The sequence below is a fragment of the Triticum aestivum genome, chromosome 1B, assembly GCF_018294505.1.
Source record: "Triticum aestivum cultivar Chinese Spring chromosome 1B, IWGSC CS RefSeq v2.1, whole genome shotgun sequence".
Lineage (NCBI taxonomy): Eukaryota > Viridiplantae > Streptophyta > Magnoliopsida > Poales > Poaceae > Triticum > Triticum aestivum.
This window is the reverse complement of record NC_057795.1, coordinates 129,822,336-129,843,626: the sequence shown is the minus strand read 5'-3', so window position 1 is coordinate 129,843,626 and position 21,291 is coordinate 129,822,336.

Here is a 21,291-nt window from a genome sequence, read left to right as displayed (position 1 = left end):
GCGGAAGCGGATATAATACAGTGACCAAATGCAGGATCGCACGGGACTGACTGGGACTCCTCTGGGCGTCGGACTCGCTATCGAACTCTTCATCCGTGAGATCGCCTTCATCAACATCTGGCCAAATCAACAAGCCAGGTGAGTACTTTGAAAGTTCTCGCAAGACAGTTCGGACAAAAGATATAACAAATGCATTCATGAATGCGTCATGAGCAAAAAGATAATAATGCTCATTCCAAAAATACAATTTGCATGACTTGATAAGTAAAACAAATAACGGAAAACCGATCGGGTGTCTGGAGTGACGCCTCGAAAGGTAAACAAATAAAGCTCTTGCCGCAGTTGGGCGTCTAAGCGACACCACATAAAGGGCTTATAAAAGAAATGCCTCAGTCGGGCGTCTCAGCGACACCACAAAAAGGGCTTATAAAAGAAATGCCCCAGTCGGGCGTCCCAGCGACACCACATAAAGGCTTATAAAAGAAATGCCTCAGCCGGGCGTCTCAGCGACACCACATAAAGGGCATATAAAAGAAATACCTCAGTCGGGCGTCTCAGCGACACCACATAAAGGGCTTATAAAAGAAATGCCACCATCGGACGTCTGAGCGACATCACAGAAAGGGCTTAAAATAAAAGTAAATAACAAGAGTGCCACGATCGAATGTCTGAGCGACATTGCAGAAAGGGCTTATCTCAATAATAAACAACAAGTGTTCCACAGTCGGACGTCTGAGCGACATCACGGAAAGGGCTTATATCAAATGTAAATAACAAGTATGCCACAGTCGGACGTCTGAGCGACATCATAGAAAGGGCTTAAAATAAAAGTAAATAACAAGAGTGCCACGATCGGACGTCTGAGCGACATCGTAGAAAGGGCTTATCTCAATAATAGATAAGAAGTGTGCCACAGTCGGACGTCTAAGCGACATCACGGAAAGGGCTTATATCAAATGTAAATAACAGGTTAGTCCATCCACAAGAATAAACTTTTAACCGGATTTAACACTCATGTAGTTCACCGGAGTTTTGTCACTGAGGCTGATATCTGACAAGATAAGATGAACACAATACTTGGACATGAACAACATGATTTAAAGGATTTGTGACTCTGCAGAGTTTGTACTAACTGTCCATAGCCAACGGATTTCCGTAGTCACGAAGGACTAGTTCCGTCTACGGTATTTCGGTAGAAACACATTTAACCAGTACACACCCATTCCACCTCACGATGCCAGGAATCACCCTAGACAATGTCCAAGAAAAACTTTGAGGCGTGGAGGTCACAACCTCGAATAGCATGTGATCAAATTTCTATACGCGCGCTCTAAGGGGTGCCCCCCTCTCGGTCCCAACCAAAAACACCCATGCCCCCTGACCAGATGACGGGCTTTAATCCAGGGCCGTGGAACCCTCATCCTAGCCTCTCTATTTGGTGTGTACCAGGAAAATGGTTTGCAACTTACTAAGCTATATTCCTTGCGGAAAACATGTGGCAGTACAGGAAAGGAAACGAATGGGAATGTGACTTGATTCACGATGACACTGAAGTCAAATATACTGGCATAAGACTGGCATGCCACAACACTGCCACCTTACCCATTCTCATGCCATCACATGGCCATGCAAATATGTATCCAACAACATATGGATTTCCGAAACTCACTTTCCACTTCTTTGCATGAAATATAACATTCAAAGAAATGTTCATAAACATGCCATGAAACTCCTAAATGCAAACATGCAACAAACACTCATCATATCAAGAGTTCAAACATGCTTGCCTGGTTCGGAGTAGTCAGAGTCTAACTGGGTGAAGTTCGCGGCTCCGTCACCTCCTCCGGTATCTACGGTATAAGAAAAATACGTACATAACGTAAATACCGCGAGGTGCACAAAAGTATTCCAAATAATTCTCAAATAAATCTGATAAAAACTAGATACAATTTTAAAGAGAACAGAAAAAGAATCAAACAAAAATCCTTCTCTGATTAAAAGTTATAAGGGTTTTAATTTAGGGACCTTTCTGTAATGAAACAGAAAACTCTCAGAGGGTTCTGCAGAAAAGTCTAGAAAACGATTCGGATTAGAAAGCGCATTTGCCAGAATACACTTTCAGAGAATGGTTCGAAAAAAAGAACAAAGAGGCTGACGGGCGGGTCCCACCGGTCAGGTTTGAATATTCAAACGAGGGAGACGGGGCTCGTCGGCGCCCGAGAGCTGCGGTGGCCGCCGACGGTGATTCACAGCGAGGCAGGGGGTCGGGTGGTACCTCCGTGTTCAGTGTGTCCTTCCGCATCGGTGGGTGGTGGTGGTGGTCGCCGGCGAGCACCACGTCGACGGTGGCCCTTGCTCCGGCGGACGGTTGTTCGGGTAGTCGTGGACCTCGTCGGAGAGAGCTGCTGGGGTGAAATTGGAGTGGGGGTTAGTTTCCTAGAGGTGTCATGACGCTACAGGCAAGTCCAGGGTGGTGGAGGAGTTCTCACCAGAGAGAACGCTGCCGGAGCCCGAAGCGGACCGAGGTGGCTGGAGTTGAGGAAGAAGGGCCCCTCGAGGCTCTTCCAGTGGCTAGGCGGGGTCTAGTGAGGTGGTGGAGATGTGCGGGGTCGAGAGCGAGCTCGGAGGCGCTATTTATCGCCGGCCCGAGGCGGTTGCCGTGAACGGGATAAGTCCGGCGAGCGATTACGGCGATGCTGTGGCTGAACGGTTGGTTTAGGGGCTTGAGCATCGTCTAGACGAAGTACTGATTCCATCCCAGTGTCTAACTCAGCAAGGCATGGGCGGTTACGGCCTGTCCCCAACGGAACGGCCGTACGACACGTCGGCGGCAGAGAGCGCGCCCTGAGCGTGCCAGGCCACCGCGACGGTGCTACAGGCGTGCGCTGGCAAGGGAGACGGCCACGCGGAGCTCCCAGGTGGCTTGGCCGGTGCCGAACAGCGTTATGCCGCAGGGTGCCCCCTGTCGGCCGCCACGGGAGGCTCTGCCTCCGCGGAAGACGCCGGCGCAGGCGGGCCAGGGTGCCACCGATGCCAGGAACTAGCCAAGTGCGCATGTGGTGCTCCGGACAGGGAGGAGGAGCCGTGCGCAACGCGCCAGGCGCACAGTTGACATGTGACTGAACACTGACGAAGAAACGACACTGAACTTTCTGAATTTTACTGAAAATGCATAGTAACAGTGCAAGCCAGGTGTTCGACAGAATGATTTTGGTATGAGGGTATTTTTCCTTGAGCTGGTTTTTGGTGGAGTGGCCTCTCATTGCAACTGGGGCTTGCTTGAATTTTGGTGGAATTTTTGGAGAAGTGGAGATATGAATTTCACCAAATTTGACAAATCTGGTCCAAACTTGCAGAGGGTGAATTTTGAAAATTTTGAAAAGAAGAAGAGTGGATCTTGATGGTTCTAGGTTGTGGGTGCTAGGGACTATCCAGAGGAGTTGATTTGAGATCAAAGTTCAAAGGCATTAAGGTAGTTGCTTTGCAAATTACCTAGGCTCAAAATAAAGGACAAAATTGTTTTGGGGAAAGAAATAAATGAGCTAATATCCAAAAATGGATTTAACTAGTTGGGATAGAATGTTTGGGTTGTCCCAAAGTGGAAGGAGGGGTTTTGGGAGAATTTTACCACAAGAGGCATGGTAAAAACAAGAATGGATCAAAACCAAAGAATAGCCCAAAACCAAAAAGGTTTTCTTTTTAGAAGAAATTAAATCCAAGAAATGATTTTGAGAAGGAAAACTCAGAAAAGAGGTTTTTAAGAAGGGTTTAAATGACCTTCTTCAAACCAAGCAAGGCTCTTGCTGAAAACAAAAACAACAAAAAATTTGGAGTGTCACAGCACCTACCCCCTTAGGAAAAATCTCGTCCCCGAGATTTCAGCTGATCCTTAAATAGGTGTGGGTGCTCTGTCCGAAGAAAATGCTCTCTCTCCCAAGTTGCTTCATTCTCGATGTGATTGCTCCACTGAACTCTGAAAAACTTGATGGTTTTCTACCGGGTCCTCCTCTTAGACTCCTCTAATATTTTTATTGGGCGCTCCCGGTAGGTGAGGTCTGGTTGCACGTCAATGTTTTCATGTGATACTTGCTTCTCTGGGTTCCTCACGTACTTTCTCAACTACGAGATGTGGAACACGTTGTGGATATCGGATAAATCTCCGGGTAGGTCTAGCTGGTAGGCTACCGTGCCTCTTCGGGCCACTATACAAAATGGTCCGATGAATCTTGGTGCTAGCTTTCCCTTAACCCTGAATCGTTGCAGACCCCTCATAGGAGAAACTCTTAGGTATACAAACTCTCCGTGTTCAAAACTGATTTCCCAATGCTTTCGATCGTAATAACTCTTTTGCCGACTTTGAGATATCTTGAGTCGATCTCTAATCGTCTTAACTTTCTCCTCAGCCTCCTTGAGCATATCTGGGCTGAAGATGTGGCTATCCCCGGTTTCGGACCAGTTTAGCGGGGTACGACATCTTCTCCCATACAGAGTTTCAAAGGGTGCCATTTGCATGTTGGCTTGATAACTGTTGTTGTATGTGAACTCTACATATGGCAAGCTTTCTTCCCAACTGGTTCCGTAGGTGAGGACACAGGCTCTCAACATGTCTTCTTGAATTTGGTTTACGCGTTCAGTTTGCCCATCAGTCTGGGGGTGGTATGCGGTACTGAATGCTAGTTGGGTTCCCAGTGCCTGTTGTAGGTGATCCCAAAATCTAGAGATGAACTGTGTGCCTCTGTCAGATATGATAGTCTTTGGGACTCCATGCAGGCAGACGATACGGGCGAGATAAAGTCTGGCCAGTCTCTGAGTGGTGTGAGTTGTCTTCACCGGATGAAATGTGCTACCTTAGTTAATCTGTCGGTGATGACCCATATGGCATTATTTCCGTGTCGTGACCGTGGTAGTCCAACAATGAAATCCATTCCAATCTCATCTCACTTCCACTCAGGTATCTTGTTAGGCTGTAATAGTCTGGATTGTTTTTGGTGCTCGGCCTTGATACGTTGACAAGAATCACAGCATGCAATGAATGTGGCTATGTCCCTTTTCATACCGTGCCACCAATAATTTTCCTGAAGGTCTTTGTACATTTTTGTTCCTCCAGGATGGATTGAGTACGGAGCGGTGTGGCTTTCAGCTAGAATCTGCTGTTTGAGGTCCTTGATATTTGGTACGCAAAGTCTCTCTCCGTACCACAATATTCCTTGCTCATCTACGTTGAATTTTGAGGCCTTGCCCAAACTCACTTTCCTTTTTATGCCATCAATGCTGGGGTGTCCATGCTGAGCCTCCTTAATCTTTTCCATCAGGGTAGGCTGTATTTCCAAATTCGACACACTGCCTTCGGTGACCATTATTAAATTGAGTTCGGCAAATTCCTGTTGAAATTTTGGCCTCAAATTTGGTATACTATCATTGTCCGAGCTGGGATTCCGACTAAGGGCATCTGCCACAACATTTTCTTTTCCGAGATGATAGTGGATTCTAACATCATAATCCTTCACTAACTCCAACCAGCGTCATTGCCGTAAATTAAGTTCCGCCTGTGTGAAAATATACTTAAGGCTCTTATGGTCTGTGTATATTTCACAACGATTTCCAAGTAGAAAGTGTCTCCATTCTTTGAGTGCATGGATGACCACTACCAATTCCAAGTCATGAGTGGGATAATTTTCCTCATGCTTGCGAAGTTGTCTGGAGACATACGCAACTACCTTGCCTTCTTGCATCAATACGCATCCGAGGCCTTTCCGGGATGCGTCACAATATACCTCAAAATTCTTGTGTATGTCTGGCACAATTAACATTGGTGCCGTTGTTGATTTCCTTTTTAGCTCTTGGAAGCTTTTCTCACAGGCTTCCGTCCATTCAAACTTCTTGTCTTTCTTGAGTAACTGCGTCATTGGCTTTGCTATGGTGGAGAATCCTTCAATAAATCTCCGGTAATAGCCTGCCATTCCCATGAAACTTCGTATGTCCGTTACGCTAGCTGGTGGTTTCCAGCCAAGTACGGCCTTGACCTTTTTCGGGTCTACTGCAATACCTTCTTGGGTTAGCACGTGGCCCAGAACACTCACCTATCTTAGCCAAAATTCACATTTGCTGAATTTGACGTACAGTTGATGTTTCCTGAGTTCTCCTAGTACAATCATGAGATGCTCGGCGTGCTCTTCTGGTGTTTTGGAGTATATCAGAATATCATCAATGAATACCACAACAAACTTGTCCATATACTTCATAAGTACTTTGTTCATGAGGTGAACAAAATATGCGGGGGCGTTTGTTAGCCCAAATGGCATTACTGTGAACTCATACAATCCATATCTGGAGGTGAAGGCTGTCTTGGGAATATCTTATGTTCGCACTTTCAATTGGTGGTATCCCGATCTCAAGTCAATTTTTGAGAAGACTTTGGCGTGTGCGAGCTGATCAAATAAATCATTTATCCGTGGCATTGGCTATTTGTTCTTGATTGTGACCATGTTAAGAGCTCGATAGTCAATACACAATCTCAGGGTTCCATCCTTTTTCTTGGCAAATAAAATTGGAGAACCCCAAGGTGAGGAACTGGCTCGTATGTATCCTTTCTCCAATAATTCTTTTATTCTACCAACTCGGATGGTGCCATTCTGTATGGTTCCTTGTAGATGGGAGCGGTTCCGAGTGCTAGCTCAATGCTGAATTCTATCTCTCGGTCCGGTGGCATGCCTGGTAGTTCTTCTGGAAATACGTCTAGAAATTCACACACTACCGGAACCTTTTTCAGTTCAGAAACGTCCATCTTGTTTAATCTCGGTTGCCGAGGTATTTGTCTCTCTTTGGCTGAAACTTTTATTGTCTTCTCGTGATGGTGTGTGAGAATCACGGTCCGGTTGAAGCAATCAATAAAACCTTTGTTGGTGGTTAACCAATCCATCCCTAGGATGACATCCAGTCCTTTACTTTCCAATACAATAAGATTGGCGTAAAACTTCAATCCTTCAAATTCAATAACCACACCTTGACAGTAACTCTGGGTCACTTGCTTAATTCTAGGGGACTTGATGATCATGGATTTTTCCAAGGGAAGCCTCGAAAAATTATTTTGCAAAGCAAAACTCTTCGAAATGAATGAGTGAGAAGCTCCAGAATCAAACAAAACCATGGCAGGTATTGTGTTGACAGGGTACGTACCGAGTACGATATCTGGGGCGTTCTGTGCTTCCTCTTTGGTCATGTGGTTCAGATGACCCTTCCTATGGTTGTTATTGGGGTTGAAATTGTTTCGCTTGGGAGCTGAATTATTGCCACCATTGTTAGGCTTTGGGGTTGAGTTCCTTGGCTTGGGGCACTGCTTGGCATAGTTCCCTTCTTCTCCACAAGCGTAACAAGTAACACCTGGGCGATATGTGAACTCCTTGTCTCTTGCATGGAAATTCTTGATTGGGCGTGAATTATTCGTCGGGGTTTTGTGTGTTCCACCCTTCTGAAATTCCGTCTTGCTTCTGTGGTTGCGAGCAAAAGTAGACTGGTCCCTTTTGCGTTTGCGGAAATCTTCCAGGCTGCGTCGCTCATTTTCCAGAGTAATGGCCTTATCCACCAGTGTTTTAAAATCTGGGTAGGTATGCACAACCAGCTGGCATTTAAGTGCAGGTGCCAGGCCTTCCAAGAATTTTTCCATCTTCTTGCTCTCGGTCATGCGCTCTTCGTTGGCGTAGCGAGACAGGAGAGTGAATTGGCTGTTGTATTCTGACACTGTCATGGTCCTTTGCTTGAGGTCATCAAATTCTATCTTCTTGATTTTCATAATACTCTTAGGAATTTGTGCCCCACGAAAACCTTCCTTGAGATCCTCCCAGGTTATTTCATTTTTGTTGGGGTGCATGTGCAGGAAGTTTTCCCACCATGATGCAGCTGCTCCAGTGAGATAATGTGGTGCATACAATACTTTTTTACGGTCCGAACACTGTGCAATACTTAATTTTCTTTCCATGTCTCGAAGCCAGTCGTCGGCCTCAAGAGGCTTGTCAGTATGAGAAAATGTTGGGGGACGCGTCTTCTGTAACCCAGACAACTTGGATTGCTGCTGATACTGACCATGATGATTTCCCATATTGATGAATTGGTTCATCATCTCCTGGTGTTGTTGCTGACTCCGTTCATACAGACAACACACTTGGGTAAATGTTGTTTCACTGTCCTATTGACTTGTCTGTCCCTGAGTGAAATTGTGGTTTGGTGGTGTGCCATAATTTTCTTCGGTCTGATTTGGCATGGAGCGCGTCCAAGGACGAGACATCTTTCACTCTGGGGATATATTTTGTGAAACTCGTAAGACAAGAAAGAGAGTCGCAAAAGTCAATAAAATCACACATACACAAAAGAAAAAAATTAAAACTCCAGTTTTTTTTGAAAATACACGATTGCGCGCGGAGAAGGACTATTACATATCTTACACGCAAGCATAATTATACACTACATCACTTAGGATATGCGTACATAATCCTGACCTGTTATTGAGACCAGTGCACTTCTCCAGATCCTACATGATGCGCAAACAAGCTACTTCTCACAACCTATGAACATATAAACATATCACACAAGTCGGTACGTCGTAGGGCATCTAAACGTACTCAGTCGGAGATGCTGAGGATCTCCCTTGGCCTGCCGAGGGTGAGACGCAGTGAGGCTGGGGACTCAACCTCCTCCTCGCTAATAGGTTCCAGCCGAGAAGCGCTGCGCTGAGATGATGGAGCAGGTGCCATAGTCGGAGTAACACGAATATGAGTGGGCGGAATAGGTGGAGTAGCACGTATGGGAGTGGGTGCAATAAGTGGTGCAGAGCGAACGGGAGTGGGTGCAATAGCTTGGTTGAATTCCTCAGTGGTAGGCAGACGACGAGCAGTGGCGAGAATGGTAGATGAATGAGAAGCTGAGGACGAGATGAAAGTCAGCGGTGGAGCGGTGTGCAGGAGTTCCCTCCTGTTGGCAGCACAGCCATGGACTGAGTCCATACGGGCAGCTACGGGGTCATCCACCATGCTGTCGAAGGCTGCCTCCAGGGCTCGGAGGTACTCGACAAGCATCTCAAAGGCCTCGTCTCACTCTCCTCTAGGGCAAGAGAACGAGTAGTGACAGGTGTATGGCACGTGGCATGGAAGGTAGCGGTAGCGACGGGTCTTCATTGCAGGAAGGACATCCCGAAGACGAGCTATCACCTCGCGGGCAACCATCTGCATAGCATGCCTCTCTGTAGGCATGGCTCTCCCCAAGAATCGGAAGCGGAGTATCTCAGCACGCCCTCCCTTCAATTGCACCGCGGCCTGGTGCATGGTCAGACTGTCGTTGATCTTGTGTGGGTAAAGTGTGAAGACTAGGCGCATGGATGGCCCCATCGCGACCTGAACGATGAAGGAGAGGAGCTTGATGAACCCTCAGGCACGTTGGCGAACATCTGTGACTCACAGTCGTTGCCAGCCATCTACAAAAGTAGGCAAAAATTCTGAGCGATCAGATCATAAATTTTATGCTGACTATCAGAAAAATGACTACATTTGCAAAAACAGGAATAAACTCTATCATGCTAATAACCGATTAGCGATCGCACCTAGTGGCTTCCTACAGTCAGCCTGGCTCTGGTACCAAGTCTGTCATGACCGGTTTTTCAATAAAATACTTATTGAGAAAATCGATCTTTTGATCCCAGTATAGGAAAAGTTATCCTCACTGGTAGACAAATACTTGATATACAGAGGACCAGTAGCATTAAATATATTACATGGTTGAGCTGAGGCTGCTCAACAATTTATTACAAACACGCCAATATCATACATAAGGGCGGTTGCCACACAGGGGTGTGGAGACATGCTACTAGCTCGAGATAAAAGTGGTGGTGGATAACTTGACTCCTAACTGGCAGCTCATCGAGCGTCGAGGTGAGGCTCGATGAATTTATTTCTGGGGTGGCGGAAGCGGATATAATACAGTGACCAAATGCAGGATCACACGGGACTGACCGGGACTCCTCTAGGCATCGGACTCGCTATCGAACTCTTCATCCATGAGATCGCCTTCATCAACATCTGGCCAAATCAACAAGCCAGGTGAGTACTTTGAAAGTACTCGCAAGACAGTTTGGACAAAAGATATAACAAATGCATGCATGAATGCGTCATGAGCAAAAAGATAATAATGCTCATTCCAATAATAAAATTTGCACGACTTGATAAGTAAAACAAATAATGGAAAACCGATCGGGTGTCTGGAGCGACGCCTCAAAAGGTAAACAAATAAAGCTCTTGCCGCAGTCGGGCGTCTAAGCGACACCACATAAAGGGCTTATAAAAGAAATGCCTCAGTCGGGCATCTCAGCGACACCACATAAAGGGCTTATAAAAGAAATGCCTCAGTCGGGCGTCTCAGTGACACCACATAAAGGGCTTATAAAAGAAATGCCTCAGTCGGGCGTCTCAACGACACCACATAAAGGGCTTATAAAACAAATACCTCAGTCGGGCGTCTCAGCGACACCACATAAAGGGATTATAAAAGAAATGCCACCGTTGGACGTCTGAGCGACATCACAGAAAGGGCTTAAAATAAAAGTAAATAACAAGAGTGCCACGATCGGACGTCTGAGCGACATCGCAGAAAGGGCTTATCTCAATAATAACAACAAGTGTGCCACAGTCGGACGTCTGAGCGACATCACAGAAAGGGCTTATATAAAATGTAAATAACAAGTATGCCACAGTCGGACGTCTGAGCGACATCATAGAAAGGGCTTAAAATAAAAGTAAATAACAAGAGTGCCACGATCAGACGTCTGAGCGGCATCGCAGAAAGGGCTTATCTCAATAATAGATAACAAGTGTGCCACAGTCAGACGTCTAAGCGACATCATGGAAAGGGCTTATACCAAATGTAAACAACGGGTTAGTCCATCCACAAGAATAAACTTTTAACTGGATTTAACACTCATGTAGTTCACCGGAGTTTTGTCACTGAGGCAGATATCTGACAAGATAAAGTGAACACAATACTTGGACATGTACAAGATGATTTAAAGGATTTGTGACTCTGCAGAGTTTGTACTAACTGTCCACAGCCAACGGATTTCCGTAGTCACGAAGGACTAGTTCCGTCTACGGTATTTCGATAGAAACACATTTAACCAGTACACACCCATTCCACCTCACGATGCCAGGAATCACCCTAGACAACGTCCAAGAAAAACTTTGAGACGGGGAGGTCACAACCTCGAATAGCATGGGATCAAATTTCTATAAGCGCGCTCTAAGGGGTGCCCCCCTCTCGGTCCCAACCAAAAACACCCATGCCCCCTGACCAGATGACGGGCTTTAATCCAGGGCCGTGGAACCCTCATCCTAGCCTCTCTATTTGGTGTGTACCAGGAAAATGGTTTGCAACTTACTAAGCTATATTCCTTGCGGAAAACATGTGGCAGTACAGGAAGGGAAACGAATGGGAATGTGACTTGATTCACGATGACACTGAAGTCAAATATACTGGCATAAGACTGGCATGCCACAACACTGCCACCTTACCCATTCTCATGCCATCACATGGCCATGCAAATATGTATCCAACAACATATGGATTTCCGAAACTCACTTTCCACTTCTTTGCATGAAATATAACATTCAAAGAAATGTTCATAAACATGCCATGAAACTCCTAAATGCAAACATGCAACAAACACTCATCATATCAAGAGTTCAAACATGCTTGCCTGGTTCGGAGTAGTCAGAGTCTAACTGGGTGAAGTTCGCGGCTCCGTCACCTCCTCCGGTATCTACGGTATAAGAAAAATACGTACATAACGTAAATACCGCGAGTTGCACAAAAGTATTCCAAATAATTCTCAAATAAATCTGATAAAAAACTAGATACAATTTTAAAGAGAACAGAAAAAGAATCAAACAAAAATCCTTCTCTGATTAAAAGTTATAAGGGTTTTAATTCAGGGACCTTTCTGTAATGAAACAGAAAACTCTCAGGGGGTTCTGCAGAAAAGTCCAGAAAACGATTCGGATTAGAAAGCGCATTTGCCAGAATACACTTTCAGAGAATGGTTCGAAAAAAAGAACAAAGAGGCTGACGGGCGGGTCCCACCTGTCAGGTTTGAATATTCAAACGAGGGAGACGGGGCTCGTCGGCGCCCGAGAGCTGCGGTGGCCGCCGACGGTGATTCACAGCGAGGCAGGGGGTCGGGTGGTACCTCCGTGTTCAGTGTGTCCTTCTGCGTCGGTGGGTGGTGGTGGTGGTCGCCGGCGAGCACCACGTCGACGGTGGCCCTTGCTCCGACGGACAGTGGTTCAGGTAGTCGTGGACCTCATCGGAGAGAGCTGCTGGGGTGAAATTGGAGTGGGGGTTAGTTTCCTAGAGGTGTCATGAGGCTACAGGCAAGTCTAGGGCGGTGGAGGAGTTCTCACCAGAGAGAACTCTGCTGGAGCCCGAAGCAGACGGAGGTGGCCGGAGTTGAGGAAGAAGGGCCCCTCGAGGCTCTTCCAATGGCTAGGCGGGGTCTGGTGAGGTGGTGGAGATGTGCGGGGTCGAGAGCGAGCTCGGAGGCGCTATTTATAGCCGGCCCGAGGCGGTTGCCGTGAACGGGATAAGTCCGGCGAGCGATTACGGCGGCGCTGTGGCTGGACGGTTGGTTTAGGGGCTTGAGCACCGTCTAGACGGAGTATTGATTCCATCCCAGTGTCTAACTCAGCAAGGCAGGGGTGGTTACGGCCTATCCCCAACGGAACGGCCGTACGGCACGTCGGCGGCAGAGAGCGCGCCCTGAGCGTGCCAGGCCACGACGATGGTACTGCAGGCGTGCGCTGGCAAGGGAGACGGCCATGCGGAGCTCCCAGGTGGCTTGGGCGGTGCCGAACGGCGTTATGCCGCAAGGTGCCCCCTGTCGGCCGCCACGGGATGCTCTGCCGCCGCAAAAGACGCTGGCGCAGGCGGGCTAGGGTGCCACCAATGCCAGGAACCAGCCAAGTGCGCGTGCGGTGCTCCGGACAGGAAGGAGGAGCCGTGCGCAACACCCCAGGCGCACAGTTGACATGTGACTGAACACTGACGAAGAAACGACACTGAACTTTCTGAATTTTACTGAAAATGCATAGTAACAGTGCAAGCCAGGTGTTCGACAGAATGATTTTGGTATGAGGGGATTTTTCCTTGAGCTGGTTTTTGGTGGAGTGGCCTCTCATTGCAACTGGGGGTTGCTTGAATTTTCATGGAATTTTTGGAGAAGTGGAGATATGAATTTCACCAAATTTGACAAATCTGGTCCAAACTTGCAGAGGGTGAATTTTGAAAATTTTGAAAAGAAGAAGAGTGGATCTTGATGGTTCTAGGTTGTGGGTGCTAGGGACTATCCAGAGGAGTTGATTTGAGATCAAAGTTCAAAGGCATTAAGGTACTTGCTTTGCAAATTACCTAGGCTCAAAATAAAGGACAGAAATGTTTTGGGGAAAGAAATAAATGAGATAAAATCCAAAAATAAATTTAACTAGTTGGGACAGAATGTTTGGGTTGTCCCAAAGTGGAAGGAGGGGTTTTGGGAGAATTTTACCACAAGAGGCATGGTAAAAACAAGAATGGATCAAAACCAAAGAATAGCCCAAAACCAAAAATGTTTTCTTTTTAGAAGAAACTAAATCCAAGAAATGATTTTGAGAAGGAAAACTCAGAAGAGAGGTTTTTAAGAAGGGTTTAAATGAACTTCTTCAAACCAATCAAGGCTCTTGCTGAAAACAAAAACAACAAAATTTTTGGAGTGTCACATGCAGCCACGTAAGAGATGCAACAACAATTAGAGGACGTCTAACTTGTTTTTGCAGCAATTGCCTTGTGATGTGATATTGCCAAAAGTTGTGATGAATGATGAATGATATATTGTGATGTATGAGATCATGTTCTTGTAATAGGAATCACGACTTGCATGGCGATGAGTATGACAACCGACAGGAGCCATAGGAGTTGTCTTAATTATTGTATGACCTGCGTGTCAATGATTTAACGCCATGTAATTACTTTACTTTATTGCTAAACCTTTAGCCATAGTAGTAGAAGTAATAGTTGGCGAGCAACTTCATGGAGACACGATGATGGAGATCATGATGATGGAGATCATGGTGTCATGCCGGTGACGAAGATGATCATAGAGCCCCAAAGATGGAGATCAAAGGAGCTATATGATTGGCCATATCATGTCACTACTATATAATTGCATGTGATGTTTATTATGTTTATGCATCTTGTTTACTTAGAACGATGGTAGTAAATAAGATGATCCCTTATAATAATTTCAAGAAAGTGTTCTCCCCTAACTGTGTGCCGTTGCTAAAGTTCGTCGTTTCGAAGCACCACGTGATGATCGGGTGTGATAGATTCTTACATTCACATACAACGGGTGTAAGACAGTTTTACACATGCAAAAACACTTAGGGTTAACTTGACGAGGCTAGCATGTACAGACATGGTCTCGGAACACGGAGACCGAAAGGTCGAACATGAGTCGTATGGAAGATACGATCAACATGGAGATGTTCATCGATGATGACTAGTCCGTCTCACGTGATGATCGGACACGGCCTAGTCGACTCAGATCGTGTAACACTTAGATGACTAGAGGGATGTCTAATCTGAGTGGGAGTTCATTAAATAATTTGATTAAATGAACTTAATTATCATGAACTTAGTCTAAAATCTTTGCAAAAATATGTCTTGTAGATCAAATGGCCAACGCTCATGTCAACATGAACTTCAACGCGTTCCTAGAGAAAACCAAGCTGAAAGATGATGGCAGCAACTATTCAGACTGGGTCCGGAACCTGAGGATCATCCTCATAGCTGCCAAGAAAGCATATGTCCTAGAAGGATCGCTAGGTGAAGCACCCATCCCAGAGAACCAAGACGTTATGAACGCTTGGCAGTCATGTGCTGATGATTACTCCCTCATTCAGTGCGGCATGCTTTACAGCTTAGAACCGGGGCTCCAAAAGCGTTTTGAGCAACACGGAGCATATGAGATGTTCGAGGAGCTGAAAATGGTTTTCCAAGCTCATGCCCGGGTCGAGAGATATGAAGTCTCTGACAAGTTCTATAGTTGTAAGATGGAGGAAAATAGTTCTGTCAGTGAGCACATACTCAAAATGTCTGGGTTGCACAACCGCCTGTCCCAGCTGGACATTAACCTCCCAGACGAGGTGGTCATTGACACAATCCTTCAGTCGCTCCCACTGAGCTACAAGAGCTTTGTGATGAACTACAATATGCATGGGATGGAGAAAACCATTCCTGAAGTATTTTCAATGCTGAAGTCGACAGAGGTAGAGATCAAGAAAGAACATCAAGTGTTGATGGTCAATAAAACCACCAAGTTCAAGAAGGGCAAGGGTAAGAAGAACTTCAAGAAGGACGGCAAGGATGTTTCCGCGCCCGGTAAGCCAGTTGCCGGGAAGAAGTCAAAGAATGGACCCAAGCCTGAGACTGAGTGCTTTTATTGCAAAGGGAAGGGTCACTAGAAGCAGAACTGCCCCAAATACTTAGCGGACAAGAAGGACGGCAACACTAAAGGTATATGTGATATACATGTAATTGATGTGTACCTTACCAGTACTTGTAGTAACTCCTGGATATTTGATGCCGGTGCCGTTGCTCATATTTGTAACTCACAACAGGAGCTGCGGAATAAGAGGAGACTGGCGAAGGACGAGGTGAAGTTGCGCGTCGGGAATGGTTCCAAGGTCGATGTGATCGCCGTCGGCACGCTACCTCTACATTTACCCACGGGATTAGTTTTAAACCTCAATAATTGTTATTTAGTGCCAAGTTTGAGCATGAACATTGTATCTGGATCTCGTTTAATGCGAGATGGGTACTCATTTAAATTCGAGAATAATGGTTGTTCTATTTATATGAGAGATATGTTTTATGGTCATGCCCCGATGGTCAATGGTTTATTCTTAATGAATCTCGAATGTAATGTTACACATATTCATAGTGTGAATACCAAAAGATGTAAAGTTAATAACGATAGTCCCACATACTTGTGGCACTGCCGCCTTGGTCACATTGGTGTCAAGCACATGAAGAAGCTCCATGTTGATGGACTTTTAGAGTCTCTCGATTATGAATCATTTGACACATGCGAACCATGCCTCATGGGCAAAATGACCAAGACTCCGTTCTCCGGGACAATGGAGCGAGCAACCAACTTATTGGAAATCATACATACTGATGTGTGTGGTCCAATGAGCGTTGAGGCTCGCGGAGGATATCGTTATGTTCTCACTCTCATTGATGACTTAAGTAGATATGGGTATGTCTACTTGATGAAACACAAGTCTGAGACCTTTGAAAAGTTCAAAGAATTTCAGAATGAAGTAGAGAATCAACGTGACCGAAAAATAAAGTTCTTACGATCAGATCGTGGAGGAGAATATTTAAGTCACGAATTTGGTACGCACTTAAGAAAATGTGGAATCGTTTCACAACTCACGCCGCCTGGAACACCTCAGCGTAACGGTGTGTCTCAACATCGTAATCGCACTCTATTGGATATGGTGCGATCTATGATGTCTCTTACCAATTTACCGCTATCATTTTGGGGATACGCTGTAGAGACAGCTACATTCACTTTAAATAGGGCTCCGTCTAAATCCGTTGAGACAACACCGTATGAATTATGGTTTGGGAAGAAACCTAAGCTGTCGTTTCTAAAAGTTTGGGGATGCGATGCTTATGTCAAGGAACTTCAACCTGAAAAGCTCGAACCCAAGTCGGAAAAATGCATCTTCATAGGATACCCTAAGGAAACCATTGGGTATACCTTCTACTTAAGATCCGAGGGCAAGATCTTTGTTGCCAAGAACGGATCCTTTCTGGAAAAAGAGTTTCTCTCGAAAGAAGTAAGTGGGAGGAAAGTAGAACTCGATGAAGTACTACCTCTTGAACCGGAAAGTAGTACAGCTCAGGAAAATGTTCCTGTGGTGCCTACACCGACTGGAGAGGAAATTAATGATGATGATCAAGGTACTTCGGATCAAGTTGCTACTGAACTTCGTAGGTCCACAAGGACACGTTCCACACCAGAGTGGTATGGGAACCCTGTCCTGGAAATCATGTTGTTAGACAACGGTGAACCTTCGAACTATGAAGAAGCGATGGCGGGCCCAGATTCCAACAAATGGCTTGAAGCCATGCAATCCGAGATAGAATCCATGTATGAAAACAAAGTATGGACTTTGACAGACTTGCCGATGATCGGCGAGCGATAGAAAACAAATGGATCTTTAAGAAGAAGACAGACGCGGATGGTAATGTTACCATCTATAAAGCTCGACTTGTCGCTAAGGGTTATCGGCAAGTTCAAGGGGTTGACTACGATGAGACTTTCTCCCCCGTAGCGAAGCTGAAGTCCGTCCGAATCATGTTAGCAATTGCCGCATACTACGATTATGAGATATGGCAGATGGACGTCAAAACGGCATTCCTTAACGGTCATCTTAAGGAATAACTGTATATGATGCAGCCGGAGGGTTTTGTCGATCCTAAGAATGCTAACAAAGTATGCAAGCTCCAGCGATCCATTTATGGGCTGGTGCAAGCATCTCGGAGTTGGAACATTCGCTTTGATGAGATGATCAAAGCGTTTGGGTTTATGCAGACTTATGGAGAAGCCTGCGTTTATAAGAAAGTGAGTGGGAGCTCTGTAGCATTTCTCATATTATATGTAGATGACATACTTTTGATGGGAAATGATATAGAACTTTTGGACAGCATTAAGGCCTAATTGAATAAGTGTTTTTCAATGAAGGACCTTGGAGAAGCTGCTTACATATTAGGCATCAAGATCTATAGGGATTGATCGAGACACCTCATAGGTCTTTCACAAAGCACATACCTTGATAAGATATTGAGGAAGTTCAAAATGGATCAGTCCAAGAAAGGGTTCTTGCCTGCATTGCAAGGTGTGAGATTGAGCTCGGCTCAATGCCCGACCACGGCAAAAGATAAAGAAGAGATGAGTGTCATCCCCTATGCCTCGGCCATAGGATCTATTATGTATGCCATGGTGTGTACCAGACCTGATGTAAACCTTGTTGTAAGTTTGGTAGGAAGGTACCAAAGTAATCCCGGCTAGGAACACTGGACAGCGGTCAAGAATATCCTTAAGTACCTGAAAAGGACAAAGGACATGTTTCTCGTCTATGGAGGTGACGAAGAGCTCGTCGTAAAGGGTTATGTCGATGCTAGCTTCGACACAGATCTAGATGACTCTAAGTCACAAACCGGATATGTGTATATGTTGAATCGTGGAGCAGTAAGCTGGTGCAGTTGCAAGCAGAGCGTCGTGGCGGGATCTACATGTGAAGCGGAGTACATGGCAGCCTCGGAGGCAGCGCATGAAGCAATATGGATGAAGGAGTTCATCACCGACCTAGGAGTCATACCCAATGCGTCGGGGCCAATCACTCTCTTCTGTGACAACACTGGAGCTATTTGCAAAGTACATACGGATCTGAATGTCGCAGATCCGTTGACTAAACCTCTTCCGCGAGCAAAACATGATCAACACCAGAACTCTATGGGTGTTCGATTCATCACAATGTAACTAGATTATTGACTCTAGTGCAAGTGGGAGACTGTTGGAAATATGCCCTAGAGGCAATAATAAAAGGATTATTATTATGTTGCCTTGTTCATGATAATTGTCTTTTATTCATGCTATAATTGTATTATCCGGAAATCGTAATACACGTGTGAATACATAGACCCAAATATGTCCCTAGTGAGCCTCTAGTTGACTAGATTGTTGATCAATAGATAGTCGTGGTTTCCTGACTATGGACATTAGATGTCATTGATAACGGGATCACATCATTAGGAGAATGATGTAATGGACAAGACCCAATCCTAAGCATACCACAAGATCGTGTAGTTCGTTTTGCTAGAGCTTTTCCAATGTCAAGTATCTTTTCCTTAGACCATGAGATCGTGTAACTCCTGGATACCGTAGGAGTGCTTTGGGTGTACCAAACGTCACAACGTAACTGGGTGACTATAAAGGTGCACTACAGGTATCTCCAAAAGTTTCTGTTGGGTTGACACGGATCGAGACTGGGATTTGTCACTCCGTATGACGGAGAGGTATCTTTGAGCCCACTCGGTAATGCATCATCATAATGAGCTCAAAGTGACCAAGTGTCTGGTCACGGGATCATGCATTACGGTACGAGTAAAGTGACTTGCCGGTAACGAGATTGAACGAGGTATTGGGATACCGACGATCGAATCTCGGGCAAGTAACTTACCGATTGACAAAGGGAATTGTATACGGGGTTGCTTAAATCCTCGACATCGTGGTTCATCCGATGAGATCATCGAGGAGTATGTGGGAGCCAACATGGGTATCCAGATCCCGCTGTTGGTTATTGACCGGAGAGCCGTCTCGGTCATGTCTACATGTCTCCCGAACCTGTAGGGTCTACGCACTTAAGGTTCGGTGACGCTAGGGTTGTATGAATATGAGTATGCAGAAAACCAAAAGTTGTTCAGAGTCCCGGATGAGATCCCGGACGTCACGAGGAGTTCCGGAATAGTCCAGAGGTAAAGAATTATATATAGGAAGTGCAGTTTCGGCCATCGGGAGAGTTTCGGGGGTCACCGGTATTGTACCGGGACCACCGGAAGGGTCCCGGGGTCCACCGGGTGGGGCCACCTATCCCGGAGGGCCCCGTGGGGTGAAGTGGGTATGGTACCAGCCCCTAGTGGGCTGGTGCGCCCTCCCTTGGGCCCCCCTGCGCCTAGGGTTGGAAACCCTAGGGTGGGGGGCGCCTCCACTTGCCTTGGGGTGCACTCCACCCCCTTGGCCGCCCCCCCTTGGAGATGCCATCTCCTAGGGCCGGCGCCCCCCTAGGGGGCCTATATAAAAGGGGGGGAGGGAGGGCAGCCGCACCTTTGAAGTCTTGGCGCCTCCCTCTCCCCTGCTACACCTCTCCCTCTCGCAGAAGCTCGGCGAAGCTCTGCCGGAACCCTGCTGCATCCACCACCACGCCATCGTGCTGCTGGATCTTCATCAACCTCTCCTCCCCCCTTGCTGGATCAAGAAGCAGGAGATGTCATCCGCTCCGTACGTGTGTTAAACACGGAGGTACTATCTGTTCGGCGCTTGGTCATCGGTGATTTGGATCACGACGAGTACGACTCCCTCAACCCCGTTCTCTTGAACGCTTCCGCTCGCGATCTACAAAGGTATGTAGATGCACTACTATCACTCGTTGCTAGATGAACTCATAGATGGATCTTGGTGAAACCGTAGGAAAATTTTTATATTCTGCAACGTTCCCCAACAGAGTCACCCACACCCATTAATGTTTATGAAGAAGAAGAATAAACCTGTTGCTGCTGCTGTCATGCCTGTTGAGGGAGTCCTAGATTAGGGGGTGTCCGGATAGCCGGACTATAACCTTTGGCCGGACTCCTGGACTATGAAGATACAAGATTGAAAACTTCGTCCCGTGTCCGGATGGGACTTTCCTTGGCGTGGAAGGCAAGCTTGGCGATACGGATGTGTAGATCTCCTCCCATTGTAACCGACTCTGTGTAACCCTATCCCTCTCCGGTGTCTATATAAACCAGAGGGTTTTAGTCCATAGGACGAACAACAATCATACCATAGGCTAGCTTCTAGGGTTTAGCCTCTCTGATCTTGTGGTAGATCTACTCTTGTACTACCCATATCATCAATATTAATCAAGCAGGAGTAGGGTTTTACCTCCATCGAGAGGGCCCGAACTGGGTAAAAACATCGTGTCCCTTGTCTCCTGTTACCATCCGCCTAGCCACACAGTTCGGGACCCCCTACCCGAGATCCGCCGGTTTTGACACCGACATTGGTGCTTTCATCAAGAGTTCCTCTGTGTCGTCATCTTTAGGCCCGATGGCTCCTCCGATCATCAACAACGATGCAGTCCAGGGTGAGACTTTTCTCCCTGGACAGATCTTCGTATTTGGCGGCTTTGCACTGCGGGCCAATTCGCTTGGCCATCTGGAGCAGATTGAAAGCTACTCCCCTGGCCATCAGGTCAGATTTGGAAGTTTGAACTACATGGCTGACGTCCGCGGAGACTTGATCTTCGACGGGTTCGAGCCACAGCCGAGCGCGCCGCACTGTCACGATGGGCATGATCTAGCTCTGCCGCTGAATAGTGCCCTGGAGACCTCACCAATGTCCGCTCCGACACTTAGTTCGGAGCCAACTGCGCCAATCGAGGACGGGTC